General features: G+C 37.5%; 1 protein-coding gene across 1 annotated transcript in view; it reads right to left on the bottom strand.

The window, feature by feature from the left end:
* The window catches only part of disp3 (dispatched RND transporter family member 3), a 103,189-nt gene extending 90,552 nt beyond the window's left edge, over positions 1 to 12,637 (bottom strand). The window contains exon 1 of the mRNA XM_067413046.1: positions 12,227 to 12,637. The gene's annotated coding sequence lies outside the window, so the exon portion shown is untranslated. The remainder of the gene's footprint in view (positions 1 to 12,226) is intronic.
* Between the last annotated feature and the right edge of the window lie 3,807 nt (positions 12,638 to 16,444).

The raw sequence follows: 16,444 nt of genomic DNA, 5'->3' as shown, positions 1-16,444 counted from the left end.
GCCATTCCCTCGGCTCTCCCGCCACTGACTCTCTAGGGCAGGGCTTTTCAAATCTTACCCTGGAGGGCCAATGCGCTGCACAGTTTAGCTCCAACCCTAGTCAAATACACCTGAACATGCAAATCATTTGGCATGTTTACATGCACGTTCTTAAGCCGATTATGCCTAATAATAAATTACGCATAAACGCAAAAGCATAAACCGGTCGGGACAGGTATTTTTTTATCTTCTTACCTCGATTTTGGGCTTCATGTAAACACATTAACCTGCATTCTGTCGGCTTATTGAAGTGCGCATGTGTGATGGGTGACAAAAACGCAAACTTAGAGCAGATTTAAACGCATCCAGGCAGAGCGAGCTAGCATTTTGCATGAAATAAGGACATATATCACAAACGCAGACTCTTTTAAGACCCAGAAAATTGTAAAGATGTGTTCTCATCTCATGCAGTAGAAGTAGAAGAGGGATAATATGAGGGATAAAATGAGCCGTAAATATCCCGCTGACACGCACGGTGCACGCTTTATTTAACATCACAACTGACGTAACTTATGAAAAACTCTAGATAAGGACATTATTATTTTTGACGTCACTACAAAGAAATAACCCGGTTTATTAATAAAGTCATGTAAACGTGGATTACTTGCGTTGTCAGTTTACTGTTTTGCATGTAAACGTGGAAAACTGGTTATTTCAGTAAGCTGATATTTTTGAGTTATCAGCTTACTGGTGTGCATGTTAATGCATCCATTGTCTTCAGGATCATTAGAAAATCACCAGTGGGTGTGTTTGATCAGGGTTTGAGCTAAACTCTGCAACGCATTGGCCCTCCAGGGCAAGATTTGAATATCCCTGCTCTACGGGCTCCGCCTTGTCCCTCGTGGCCCTCCACCTTGGACCGTCAACCAATCAGTACTGTCGGTCGGGCTCAAAGAACCACCTTGGCTCTCCATCACTGCCGCAGTGGGTCGCCTCCATCATGGTCGTCTACTGGATTGCTCTGGGATCTCATCGGCCGTACGGTCCTCCCTGGATCTTACCACCATTCACTCCTCCATGGCTGTTACCTCCATCATTGCCACCCGGGTCTCTCCTGCATCCCTGGCTGCATGTCTACTTTCATCCAGACCTTCGCTCACTCCTCCTCCGCCTTCAGAGCCTCCCTTTCTTGCTTCATCTATTACAGCGTGAGGTTGCGCCTTCCAGGAGGCGGTATTATGTCAAGTTCCTCCTTGTGCACTCTTCATTTGTCCGATATTATTTGTGTCATTACACACTGTATAGGGCTGCACGATTAATCGAAAACGAACCGCAATCGCAATTTGGCTTGTGTGCGATTATGAAAGCTCAAAGGCTGCGATTTTAATGAAATAAATAAATGCCCAGTGTGTTAGTGAAGAGCGGCTCTGTGATCAGGAGTAAACGCTGCTCTGTCTGAAAGACTGCGAGTTTGAGTCACTTATAACGTGCGTTTAAAAAAGCAACACGAGTCAAACATCTTCACAAACTAGTGAAGCGTTCATAAACCTGTTCAACAAAAGCCAGCCAGCCAATCAGATTGGAGAGTGCTATTTTGAAACAACTGTTGCCATTTTTGAATATGCATCAGACAGCATGTGAATGTGCCGCCTCAGGTCGTGACTAACAATCCTGTATCCACTCTCTGTTCATGATGGAGACACTCAGGCTGTTTTCTGAGTTTGCTGGAGTGTCCCACTGCATCAGATCTGAGAACTCTAGTCGTTTCTCCAAAAGGTTAAAATGAATCATTCAGCATTAGAGAGAAACCTCGAGCCATAGCAGACTGATGGATGGTGTGGAATCAAATCTCTGTCAAGGTTGCGGTCCGCAGAGAGACCTACATTGACAGACAGGGTATATTTTTTCTTTCATATCACACAAGTTCTACTTTTGAAGAGCCTTTTTTTTCTCCATGTGATTTAAGGCTCTGAAATATCTAAGGTTATCTGGGAGTTCACTGTTCGCTGCTGCAGTGTTTTAAATAATTAAAGCAAAGCAAAGATAACAGAGACACAGCCAGAGTTGCTGAATCAAACATGGTGAGAGAGCAACATGATCGATGTCTGATGGAAATGTAGACTTTATAAAAAAAGTTTGCGAATACATTATGCAGCAATACACGTTTCAAATAGTAGGATGCTACACATGACCTTGATATATTGCTTATTTAGTTGAGTAAGGAGAGGCAGTTTTTTATTGCCTCTGACATAAAAACACATCTTGAATCTATATTTTTGTGTAGAAACGTTTAAATTATTTTTAATCTGATCAATAATGAGGCAAGAAAGAGGTAACAATTGCAGCCAAGGTCAAGTCAGCACCACTGACTTTTGGAATACAGTACCCAATGCAATGCGCTCCTTTTGCAAAGTGTGTAGTGTGTACTATCTATAATATTCTGCAGAAATATTATGTTATTATTATATATACTATTAAGCTAAAAAGGGTACTTCAGCGCTGAGAAGATGAATCTGTATTTAAACTGGGTCATTAATGTAGTAGAAATGTGAAATTATTTTTGAATTTGTGCCTTCTAGACTGAGAAAAGACAGAAAATGTATTTTTGTCTCATGGGGATGAAAGACTACAATTCCCAGAATGCTTCGCTGCCCTGTGAGGCCATTCCCAAAGCCACCGCTACTGGATTACTGTGACTGAGTTAGAGAACAGACACTACAATTAAATACTGAACGTGTCTGTTCAATATAACGACCGAGTCGCTGCGTGAGTCTCACAGCACTAACTTCTAACATTTAACATCATAAATGAGCTGATGAGATCTCGTGATGAGAGCTGAGGTAATCGCGACTGCTTGCGGCATAACTTACATTCACAACGCGTGTTCAGTCTGGGGCGTTTTCATTTCATGCCTTTGGAATCTTAACTTTCATAGGAATTAATTTGAGAAGTTAAAACACTTACATTGCTCAGCATTGTTCAGTTAACAGGAATGCTTGCAGCTGCGAGCTGAGCTGTGAGTGTGATCTCCTCCCCCCATGCGCGGGTTGAAAACATGCGGAAATGGCTCCCTCTGCTGGCTGTAGTCTTTAGCCTCTGGGCAAAAAAAATTTTTTCTAGAGATAAAATGCATAAATCTCTTATCTCAGGGGGATATGAGGGGGGAAGGGTTTCTACTGATACAAAGCCATATGCTAATCGCTGAAGTAACCCTTTAAGTATATTTTAAGTAGAGCAAATTGTAACGCTCCTAACGCACGCCTAAGTGATATTTTTCTATTTACTTTGTACTTTTATAACACAATATGCCTTTCAGTTTTGTAGCTGATTGGGAACAATTTTTTTCCATTTTGTTTTCATCAGTCCTGCAAAAAAAAAAAAAAAAAGATTTATGCATTTGTTTACTGCATAGTGCTTAATACACTAAAGGGGTCTGAGGTAGTGTACCAACTACCACAGAGGGACTAAATGCCGCTAGGGGGAACAAACAAACAAAAAATTGCGCTACTGTCTGTTCAAAATAAAAGAAACCACGGGATTGTTGCTTTTTCCGGTAACACTTTAGTTTAGGCTCCAATTCTCACTATTAGAGAGTTGCTTATTAGCATGCACATTACTAGGAAATTGGCTGTTTATTAGCATTTATAAAAAACATATGAATGCTTTATTCTGCAAGACCATACTCCACATCCCTTAATCTTACCCCCTGCCTAAACTTAACCTCACTATAAAGCAGTAATTAAGGGTTTATTGAAGCAAACGTCATAGGTAATCATTAGTTAATAGTGATAATTGGACCCTAATTTAAAGCATGACAAATTTTCCTGCTGTAGAGTACTTCAAAGTGTGACACCAAAACCGAGGTATATACCAAACCATGACTTCTGTGTACCCTTACACCTCTAATTATATACTGTATACACCAATCAGCCATAACATTATGAGCTACAGCAGCTCGTCTGTTTGATCGGACCACACAGGCCAGCCTTCGCTCCCCGCGTGCATCAATGTGCCTTGACAGCCCATGACCTTGTAGCTGGACCACCACTGCTCCTTTAGATCAGAGTAAGGGAAGCAGAAGTCGGTCTTCTGTTTTGCCTCTAATGTCACTCAGGATGATCATCAATAACCAGCTAAACTAAACACCGGATGCAGGATCATTTCACTTTAAATTGCTATCAGAGTTGGAGGCCAAGAACAGCTGAACAACCCTTAGGAATTAAACAAACAACAAATATGCAGATATTTAGATTAGGTGAAACTATTATAGTCTGCAAACAACTATTAACCAGGGATTTAGATGGCATTTTCGAAACAGAGGTGGGGTTTCTGGAACTGCTGTTAGCTCAGAGTATTGAAACGCTGTTATTGTTTACTTTTAATTTAAAACATTTATCCACATTAGCATAACTATTTTTTAAACCTCTTTATATAACAGAATGTATTTCTAATTCTGTTCATGCACAAACAGATTAATGTCTTCAGTATTCTCAAAGGGCCGCACAAAGATATTAAGATTTAGTAATTTTTCATCATCCTCATTCCTCGTGTCATTCCGTGTTACTTTTTTTTTTTTCATGGAACACATAAGGAGATATTTTGTAGAATGTTCAAGTTGCCTTTTACCATACATTAAAAGTCAATGGGAATATGAGCTAAAAAAATCACAGCACTAAACTGGCAAGTCTTCTGAAGAGGAACAGATTTCAATTTAAAGTGATGGTTCACCCCAAAATGAAAGATCTGCCATCATTTAATGAACCTCATATCATTGCAAACCTTCCCATTTCAAAACCTTCCAAATTTTGAAAAATGTTGGTAACCTGTTTTGGTGACCATTAACAGAATTTGTATGGACAAAAAAACACATTTGACAAACTAATTAAGAATCTTTTAAAGAAAGTCATACAGGTTGAGGGTGCAAAAGTGATGACAGCACTCAATTTACTTGTTACTAATATGTGGTAAGTGGCTGCACACAACTATATTGAGCAATTTTTACAAATAACAATTTAGTTATATGAACAAAAAAATTCAAGTAAAACTAGCACACTTTCTTTGAGTAAATACAAACCATTTGAATTTGTCACTGTCACATAATATTTATATGTGCCGTTTACTTAATTATGTTCTGTTACATTTATAAAAGTTTATTATGTAAGGTGAACAAAATTATCAATTTAATTTGCCTTTAAAAATTTAAAAAGCAACAAGCATATTTTTTAAAATAAAATGCAAAATTAACTCATTGGACAAACTAAAAATATTGAATTGAGAGCAGGAATTCCATCCAATGAATTTGTATAAGTGCCCACAGCCTAAACACACACACACACACGCACACACACACACACACACACACACACACACACACACACACACACACACACACACACACACACACACACACACACACACACACACACACACACACACACACACACACACACACACACTCTTCTGCATAATGCTAACCACATTACAGAAACTCCTCAATGTCCATCATGACTGAACATTTTAACACTAACATCTTTCCCTTTCCTGAAAAACACATTAAATAACACTTTAATCCATTCATTTTCTCTCCTAGCGCAGTCCCTTGCAAAGCATGCTGGGAACTATAGACCCACTGCCCAGTTAGTTATGTCAGCTCAAATATTTCATGTAGTTTTAACGCAAATTAATTCAGTAAACTTAAGTTTTATATATGTTAGGCTGATTGAACACATTTCGACACAACTTAATTGAATTAGGTAAAGTAAACATAATTTAAATGTGTCTTATCTATGAAGGGCCTGAATCATTTTATTGAACTATCCCTTTAAGCTGTTATTCCCTGTACAGTGTATTTTTCGCTCAGTCTGTTCCTTACAACAACAAAAAAGAGTACTGTATCACTCCAGAAGAGTCATGTGGACCACAATTATAAATAGGGCAAGGGTTGGGTACCGTTTTTTTTTTTTTTTACAAAACTTTTAAAAACGGTTCCAGTGCCTAAACGGTGCCTGAACCGATACTAAAAAATGTATTTAAAAAAAAGAGCCACAAACCCACGGTGGATGACATTAAAGAACTGCTTTTTATTTAAAAGAAAAAAATTTAATCTTTAAAATTTAACAATTTATCAAAAGTTTAAAGTATACTTAAAAAAAATAATTACAAAACACATTTAATTTACTTACATTCACAATAAAACCTACGCCACCTAACCCAACTACAATAGGCCTAATTTACCACTACAGTTACAGGACTAATAACAGCAGAGTAGTTGGTATTCAATGCTACAAACCAGCTTAAAGTTTCAGCATTATTTTGCAGAAATATGACCAAATTATCTGGCTAAATATTTGAGAAGGCATCAGCTTACTGTTTCCAAGGTGACGTGTCACACTTCTCATGGGACACACAGCAGCCACATTAGCGCTGTATCATTAGCTATATTGCCATCCAAAGTTGTGAATTTAACTTATGTGCAAAATTGCAATTTTGCATAAAACATTTGCAAATAAAGCACCATTTCCATCCAGGGAGTCGAAGAGAACATAATCGTCACTCTCTGATTGACTACCGCTAAACAATCTCTAAGAAACTTAGGAGAAGCCACCATATATAATCATTTGCTTATATGATAAATGATTTGCGTCTCAGAGAAACTTGCGTTTTAATAAACGTGTTGTCTTGCTTTCAGAGGCTGATGCTGCTGAACGAATGTAAGACTGTTCTAGGAGGGAAATATACCGAGCATCTTTGACAACAGACTTCTGAATGACCAAAACAAATGCTTTGCAAACAAGATTTTTTGCTGGTTAGTACAGTATGCTGTTACATCGTGAAAGGCACAATTAATTATTTTTTTATGCGCATCGAGGAATTTATTCAGTAAATGCATTTTCATCGTAGTTTATTCGCATGTTTTTGTATCGGATAGATAGAATGTATCGAACTCAGATTTACAACACGTCAATTCATCCACATCTCACGAAATACATGACAGTACGTGACCGGTGAAAGGGGATACTGTGTATCGGATTTGAATAGAACGTAGTCAAATTAAAACTTAAAAAAAATGTTATTGCTACTTCCATAAACAAGACATCTGTGTTTTGTGCTAGCACTGTGTTAGTACATGTGCATTTATAGGTAACACTTTAGAATAATGATCCGTTATTACTAGATAACTATGCAGGAAGTAATGCAGGACTAATGAGTAGCACTACATTAACACGTCAGCTACTACTATTAACTAATATAGAAACACGCTAAACTAATCAGCAAGTAATATTGAATTCAGAATTAAGTTCCTTATTAGGTAATTAATAATTACTGAATGAGACTGGTGTCACTAAAGGAAAATTATAAAGAATTACTAATGAATTACTAATCACAACATGTACAGGCCTAAGATGTGAGAAATTGTCTTTTTTTACTCTCAGTGTGGTCATAAAATGCATCACTAATCGCTTAAGTGTTACCTAGTCATTATGCAGGAACTTCTAGTGAAGTGGAAAACATTGTTAGATCACTAGTACTTCTTAAAAATTCTCCTTTGTTACTCTGAATAAAGTATTAAAATGCATTGGGTACTCAAGTACCCAATCACTCTTCAAGGACAACTGGTGATCTGGACCATTATTTTAAAGTGAAAAAAAAAAAAAACACATTTTCCACTTTAAAATAACGGTCCAGATCCCTAGTAGCTCCTGCATAATGACAAGGTAACACTTAAGTAACTAGTGATGCATTTTATGACTTTATTCGGAGTAAAGAGTATGATTAATTACATGTCAGACACACAATAATGTGTAATTGGTTAATAGTTAATAGTAATAAATGAGGCTAATCTCAGTCAGTAATTATTGATTACTTAATAAGGAACGATCTCCTGAATGTGATGTTATTGCTGATTAGTTCAGCGTGTTTCTATATTAGTTAATAGTAGTAGCTGACGTGTTAATGTAGTGCTACGTATTAGTCCTGCATTACTTCCTACATAGTTGTCTATTAATAACGGACTATTATTCTAAAGTTTTACCCATTTAAAAATCTGATTTTTAAATGTCGATTCTTAAATCCCATGAATTGATCTTTTAGTATATGCTGTTTTCAGTTGATGAATGGACAAAACTTTGTACCGTGCCTCCCTTTGTGCTTTATTACTTTTGTGGCCCCACTTTATATTAGGTGGCCTTAAGTACTACGTACTTACATAAAAAAATAAGTAAAATGTACTTACTGTGTTCAAATTGTATTGCAAAACACCTTTGCTGATATTGAGGTGAGATACAGGTAGAGTTAGGGACTGGTGTGGTGATATGGGTCAGTTTAAGGGTAGAGTTAGGGACAGGTGTGGTGGTGTGGGTCAGTTTAAGGATAAAGTTAGGGACAGGTGTGGTGGTGTGGGTCAGTTTAAGAGTAAAGTTAGGGACTGGTGTGGTGATATGGGTCAGTTTAAGGGTAGAGTTAGGGACAGGTGTGGTGGTGTGGGTCAGTTTAAGGGTAGAGTTAGGGACAGGTGTGGTGGTGTGGGTCAGTTTAAGGGTAGAGTTAGGGACAGGTGTGGTGGTGTGGGTCAGTTTAAGGGTAAAGTTAGGGACAGGTGTGGTGGTGTGGGTCAGTTTAAGGGTAAAGTTAGGGACAGGTGTGGTGGTGTGGGTAAGTTTAAGGGTAAAGTTAGGGACAGGTGTGGTGATATGGGTCAGTTTAAGGGTAGAGTTAGGGACAGGTGTGGTGGTGTGGGTCAGTTTACGGGTAAAGTTAGGGACAGGTGTGGTGATATGGGTCAGTTTAAGGGTAGAGTTAGGGACAGGTGTGGTGGTGTGGGTCAGTTTAAGGGTAAAGTTAGGGACAGGTGTGGTGATATGTGTCAGTTTAAGGGTAAAGTTAGGGACAGGTGTGGTGATATGTGTCAGTTTAAGGGTAAAGTTAGGGACAGGTGTGGTGATATGTGTCAGTTTAAGGGTAAAGTTAGGGACAGGTGTGGTGATATGTGTCAGTTTAAGGGTAAAGTTAGGGACAGGTGTGGTGATATGGGTCAGTTTAAGGGTAGAGTTAGGGACAGGTGTGGGGATATGTGTCAGTTTAAGGGTAGGGTTAGGTGTAAGGGAAGTGCCAACTGTGTACAAATGTAACTACAGAAATTAATTAAAGACGTAATTACAGGCAGGTATTTAAAAAAAATGTAAGTACAATGTAAAAGCATGTATTTACACAATAAGTGCATTGTATCAAATAAGTAATTACAAAGTTAATACATTGTAGTTAAGGCCACCTAATATAAAGTGGGTCCACTTTTGTTATTAAACAAATTTTAAAATTCTGTTTTATGAAATTCAAACAATAAATACTGCATTGGTGCTCTTTCATGTGCCGGGTCAGATCAAGCGACGTGGAAGCACGTCTCTTCTGCTTTACTAGTTACAGCACGAAATAAACATGAATGAATAACAGAAGGTATGTTGAAAGAGTACAATACAACTTATTGAAATCTGCATCATGTCTCATGCAATCGTTCAGTGTTTCAAGACATCCATAAATCAGCTTGTAGACAGGGTAACATATTGTTACCTTTACCTCAGTAAAGCCAACGACTATAAATTTGTTAGACACCTTTCTTTCAGAACCAGCATTAACTTATTGAACAATTGACCACACAGGCCAGCCTTCGCTCCGCACGTGCAACAGTGAGCCTTGGCCGCCCATGACCCTGTGGCCGGTTCTCCACTGTTCCTTCCTTGGAGCACTTTTGATAGATACTGACCACTGCAGACCGGGAACACCCCACAAGAGCTGCAGTTTTGGAGATCATCTGACCCAGTCGTCTAGCCATCACAATTTGGCCCTTGTCAAACTCGCTCAAATCCTTACACTTGCCCATTTTTCCTGCTTCTAAGACATTTCACTTTTCACAGTTCACTTGCTGCCTAATATATCCCACCAACAGGTGCCGTGATGAAGAGATAATCAGTTATTCACTTCACCTGTCAGTGGTCATAATGTTATGCCTGATCAGTGTATTTAATTATTCAATAGGCCTATTCAATGTTTGAATATATCCATCAAGTTTTTATGATAGCCACCATTTAAATGTTTCAAAAACCCAAATGGAGTAGAAACATAATTATGTAATTATGAAGTTAGCAATATAACTTTATTATTATAAAAAATGTCCTTGTGCGCAGTTAAAGTCAGTTCATATTAATCTTAAATATTATAGCAATATAGTACCTGAATCATTACCCTGAATCTTTACAGCATTAGTTGAGGGTTTTTTTCTTTGAGATTTTTTGTCATACTGCACCTGACATATCTCCAAATTAATTGATATTTAAACTAATTGAATCAAATCTCAAACATGTCAATTAAAAGCCAATCGAATCGTGAAATTTATGTTAATACCTAGCCCTAATTAAAATATTTGTATGCTGATTTTTTGAGCTTGAAAACCCCAGGTATGCTTTCATATATGGAAAAGAGCAGCATGAGCATTCTTCTAAATATCTTCTTTTGTACTCCAGGAAAGACAGTAATAACGGTTTGGAGCGACCTGAGCCATAAATCATTGTTGATCCTTGTCATTTTAGGGAGAACTATCCTTTCAAAGGACACACTTGCAGCACAAACTGATTTAAAGGTTTGTGTCGGATCTTCCTAAGGGGTTTAAACCATTCCACTGTGAACATTAATAACATTTTTGTCAAAATTTCAACTTGTGGATTTTCCCGTTAGTCCATCTGATCATCCATAATGCATCAGAAATGACCCTCACAGCATACATACTGAATATATTCTGGCTAAAAAGAATCAATTTGCTCAACTACCTGAACATTTTCCACAGTGATACAGAGTATAGAGGCTAGAGTTTATGGATGCTGATGTTTTAAACATTGATTCTTGCACAGTGAAGTCCCTTCATAAAGAAAATCCAATAAAGCAGTGGCAGTGATCAATATTAATATGATAAGACTCATGGAAAAAACCTCATTGTTTTAAATTATTCGAAATGTTTGGTAATAATGTCCCAAGCATTTCCAAGGTATTGTGTTTATATGTGCACATAAACCGAATCTCACGTCTGTGTGGCAGACTATATAACCTTCTCATCAGATGGAAGCTAAAAATAGTCGAGCCCCCCTCCCCTTCCTTGTTTCTTTCTTTCTTTTTTTTTCTTCACCTGCCTCTGCTCACCTTTTCCCTTCACCCCCCCATGTGTGAATCTCACTCTCCAAATCTCCACACACACTGAAGTGTGAAGTGCGCAACACCTCAGTTTAAACCGACATCAATCTCGACCGTGATTGACTGTCTGGAACGGGCGTCTTTTATGACTGAACAACAGTGACTCATTCGCCCAGTCTCTCTCCAAAATCAGGAAAGTTCACTGGTAAATAACCACCCAGTCCGTTTCCAAGAGACTAGAGCTATTTGGAGAAAGCTAGTCTGTCTCCAATAGGTCTATTAAACGTTATCAAATGCAGTGTGACAGTGTGAGTGTGTGTGTGTGGCAGGGGAATGAGAGATAAACCGATGGGAGCACAGTGCCAGCGTTTGCTTACGGATGTGTCCACGTCTATTAGATCAAGCGCTCCCGGCTCGCACTGGATGAATGATTCTGCGTGAGAGAGAGAGTTTGCAGATCTGGAGATCGTGTGTTTTTTAAAGAACTTTATATGGACCACACAAACATGGTAAATCAAGAAATCACCTGCATAATGGAGGCCATGAAATGATTCCCATAAACAAGGTTTGATAAATGGTCACACTTCCAATTAGGCTCCAGTTCTCACTATTAATTACGACTTTTGCCTCAATAAACTCTTAATTACGGCTTATTAATACTTAGTGAGGTAGTTGTTAAGTTTAGGATTATGGATGTAGAATACAGTCATCCAGAACAAGGCATTAATACACGCTTTATAAGTACTAATAAACAGCCAATATCCTAGTAATATGATGCTAATAAGCAACTGGGAATTGGTCCTTAAAATAAAGTGCTTTCAAATATATGAATGCAGAAATTAAATTACCATCAGCTTCTTATAAAAGAATGGAAGTCAATGAAAAGTGATATGGAAAGTGATATTCTTATGAAAAGCAGCTTTGAAGATGCTGAATGCGATGAAAACATCACACCTTGGAGATCCAGTTTTCCAACACTTTCTTTAGTCTTTTATCTTGTTATCTTGCAATCATCCCAACCTAGTTTACTTTTGAACGGAATAAGGCTGAAGTGAATTAAAAAGAGTCTTACCTGAGTCACTCCGGATGGATGTGAAGGTTTGCACTTCCTCAATGCCAGCGAGTCAACGCTGCAGTGAAAGCACTTGTCTTTGTTTCTTAATGTAAAGAACACCACAAACTACTTCATCAAATCTTAGTATAACACAAGACTCCTTATATTTCAGTCACTAGAGGGGGTTTGGGCTGGCTTTGCGTTATGTTGGCATCTGTTTGTTTGCAGCGCTTCTTCTGTCTGTGTGTGTGTCTGTACTGTATGTTGTTGTCCTGGCGACAGCATCACTGATTTGAGCGCATGCTTCCACTCTCCTCAGCACTACTCGTCCGCTCGGTCCCTCGCTCGGCTTTGTTCATTCCTCCATCCAAGCCGATTCATCAGCGCTAGATAGAGAGGGGGAGACAGGAGAGATGTTCGTGTGGAATGCGGTGGCTGGGAGAGAAGATAAAATGACAAAAAACATGGTTGATGTTACTACTTTGAACACACATGGATGCTTTGGCAATTCTAATGAAAAACTGTGGATAATGTGATTCTGTTGTATTAAGAAGAAATGTGCACCCCTGTACAGATGAGGATGGTTTGGTCTTACAGAGAGAGAGAGAGAGAGAGAGAGAGAGAGAGAGAGAGAGAGAGAGAGAGAGAGAGAGAGAGAGAGAGAGAGAGAGAGAGAGAGAGAGAGAGAGAGAGAGAGAGAGAGAGAGAGAGAGAGAGAGAGAGAGAGACTGGAGAAGAGATATATAAGATAATAATGAAAGACCAGAAAAGTGCTTTCAATAATAATGAGGGAACAATTCAACACTAAATGTGAATAATAGCGACAGATTGTATCTTGCAAGGCATATTTTAGGATTATAAAGAAAGGCTTTACATTGTAACATTATTTTCATGACAATTAAATGTATGGTTCGCCCAAAAATTGTTTAAAAGAAGAATGAAAGTCATATATTTTTGGGATAACATGAGGGTGAGTACATAATTAAAAGATATTTATTTTATGCTAAATATAAATGCATTTACAAATGTATATACTGAATATAAATACTCTGCAATTGTATTTTTGATATACTGGTAATTAAAGTCTGCTAAAACTAAACAACTAATTTTGTTTCTAATGCACTTTGGTTATCTGAAAATAGTCCTGAGAGATCCAACTAAAGATATGCTTAAGTATATTTAATTGTGCTTTACTTGTAAATTAAAAAAAAAAAAAAAGTAAAGTTTACTTTTACATTTACTTGTAAAAGTAAAATTATAGCAAATATACTTTAGGTGCACTTTAAATATCTTGCATTTAAAGGCATATTAAAGACATTATACAGTGATCATACTATCCTACATACATTTTTTGTTGATTAAACTTAAAAAAGTAAGTAGCCTGGTTACCTTAAAATTTTGAGTTTATTGAAATTAATAATGTGAGTTGATACAATGAAGGAAATTGGTTTAATAAATAGAAACTCAAAATATTATTCTATCTGAACCACATAAAAAGATAAATCATGTTTCACTGCGTCATCACAAATAAAACACGCAATTACCCAATATGCTTTATTTATAAAATCTTTTAATAAAATTTGAATAAAGGTTGTCAATTGTCATTTTTTTTTTTATTGTATTAAAGGTGCACTATGTAGTATTTTTGCAGTACATTTCCAAAAACCACTAGGCCGGTGTTATATATTTTGTTCAGTTGAGTACTTACAATATCCCAAATGTTTCCAACTATTTGTAAATTGTAAGAAAATTGCTATTTTAACTAAGGACCGGGACGTTTCAGCATAGCGTCTGAGCGAGTCGCCTGTCAATCGCGTCATATCTGGCTCGGTTTTATTCTGCAGAAGTGCTTTTCTCTTACACTGTAAAAAATTATTTAGAAAAAAAGTTACCTGGTTGCCTTAAAATTTTGAGTTCATTGAAATTGAAATTTTGAGTTAAATCAATTAACATTTTTTGAGATTCGACAACCTTTATTAAAATATTATTAAAAGATTTTGTAAGCATATTGGGTAATTGTGTGTGTTTTTTTTCTGATGATGCAGTGAAACGTGCCAAATAGTGCTATTTTCATGATTTATCACATTTTTTATGTGGTTCAGATACAAAAATATTTTGAGTTTCAATTTATTAAACAAATTTCCTTCATTGTATCAACTCAAATTTTTAATTTCAATAAACTCAAAATTTTAAGGCAACCAGGTAACTTATTTTTTTAAGTTAAACCAACAAAAAACAACCAAAAATGTTTACAGTGTAGCAGTGTGAACATGTCACAGCAGCGCCGAGCGAACGCACAGACTAACCTCATAACATCATTTTAAACACACTTAAATGTATCTAATATGATAGACAGAGCTGCATTACCTTATGACCGGAAAAGCGGATCAGTGCGGGCGCCCGGCGACTGTGTCCCGTCATAATAAAAGTCCCGGTAGACTTCTACCGAGCCGTGTGTTTGTATAACAATCGCTCCGGCAGCTGTGCTCAGCTCCACAACACTCGGTCCTGCTCTGCTTCACACTACAGTAACGTTAATAACCGCATCCATGAACGTGATTTCTGCCTGAGTCCTATTTTCCACCGGCTGTGAGGTGAAGACCACATGTCCTAAGATACTGCGCTCACACTTGGTGTCATCAAACTACACCTTAGTTTAGATTAGGCGCCTTGCAGTGGACGGAAAGTTGCATAGTCCACCTTTAACTCAAATTTTTAATTTCAGTGAATGCAAAATTAAGGCAACCAGGTAACTTATTTTTAAAAATATTTTTTTACACTGTAATAGTGATATTAAAACACAGTTTACTCCTAATATTAAGAAATATGCATTGTGAAATAAAAAGTATTCCAAATAAAGTTGAATTATAATATTTTTATTAGTAATTCTCAAGTGATATGTCAGTAAATGTGTGTAATAACACCATGGCTGACCATGATATAGTACCTTTAGATACGGTGCCAGATTGGATATCACATTAATGGTTCTTGTATGAACAAGCAGGATGTCAAAAGTGACATTATGCCCCTAAAGGAACCATATTTAATGTGAAGGCTATGATTGAAGGCAATACGTTCAGTGAACAACTCAAATGGACTCCTTGTATTGTGATTTTAGCTTATTTTGAAGCTTTACAAACATGCCTGAAAAGAAGTGTCCTTAATTGTGTTGAATGTACACTTGTACTTCAAATCTTAAAGGGGTGGTAAAACACGATTCCACTTTTCTCACTTTAGTTTAAAGTTTTAAGTTTAAAGCCAAGGGAGATATTTGCTTTTAAAGAAATCACTTTCTAACTACAGCCTTTTCCTCCAGACTTGCTGACATCAGCAGCTCCAATATTTACATAAACTCCTCCTCCGAGAATGTTAAATAAGGGGGGCGAGGCCATTTTACAATGCCGACGAAACGCTGTTATTTTCATCCATATTTTGTAGGTCCCCTTTGTTCAGCCTTCTTAGGGACGGGGGAGTTAGGGATCAATGTTTAAAATTTAAATCTCGCTCTCTGTGCTGCACATTTTTACAGAGGAAATCTCACAATCACAATCGTTGCGGGTTCACAGCAGGATTCGCACAACGTCTTGTCCTGAAAGATGGAGCAGTTCCAACTTTAAAAACAGAAGCTTTTTACGTGGGGGGTGGGGGGGGTCAAATACAGAATAGTCCCGTATTTACAAGCAAATGACGCGGATCTAACCAATACCGGACACGATACACAAGATTGCGTTTTAGCGGCTTTGCTGCCATAGTGACATATTCTAGAGAACATGCGCTGGAGACTTATGCATTTTTTTTTTTTTATATGATGAGTTCGCGTCCACCGTTTGAATGCAAGAGGATTTCCAGATATAGGGCTGAATAGAAAAAAGGTATCAATGGGTCTCTGTCCAGTAACTTACGATGAACATAAGGCGAACTGCACACTTTGCAGAGAAGCATTTCAGTGTCTCAGACTGTCTGACTGAAAGCAGCAGCACTGACAGACACATGCGTGCTTCTAAAGGTAGGCCTATTGTTTTTTAATGGATAATATATCAATATAATATTTAATACATTATCAAAGCTTGGCAGACTTATTTTTCTAGACATTAGACTGGTTAATTAATAGAGTATGGCCTAATTGATGTTATTAATTCATCATTTATATAGCCAGGCTACGTTATGTAAGGGATAATGTACACCCAGCCGGTTGTTATCGCAGAATAAACCCCGACAGAGTGATCAGGACCCCGA

The sequence above is a fragment of the Pseudorasbora parva genome, chromosome 13 (genome assembly GCF_024679245.1).
Source record: "Pseudorasbora parva isolate DD20220531a chromosome 13, ASM2467924v1, whole genome shotgun sequence".
Taxonomy (NCBI): domain Eukaryota; kingdom Metazoa; phylum Chordata; class Actinopteri; order Cypriniformes; family Gobionidae; genus Pseudorasbora; species Pseudorasbora parva.
The sequence above is the reverse complement of the archived record's forward strand: the minus strand, read 5'-3'. Positions and strand labels throughout refer to the sequence as shown.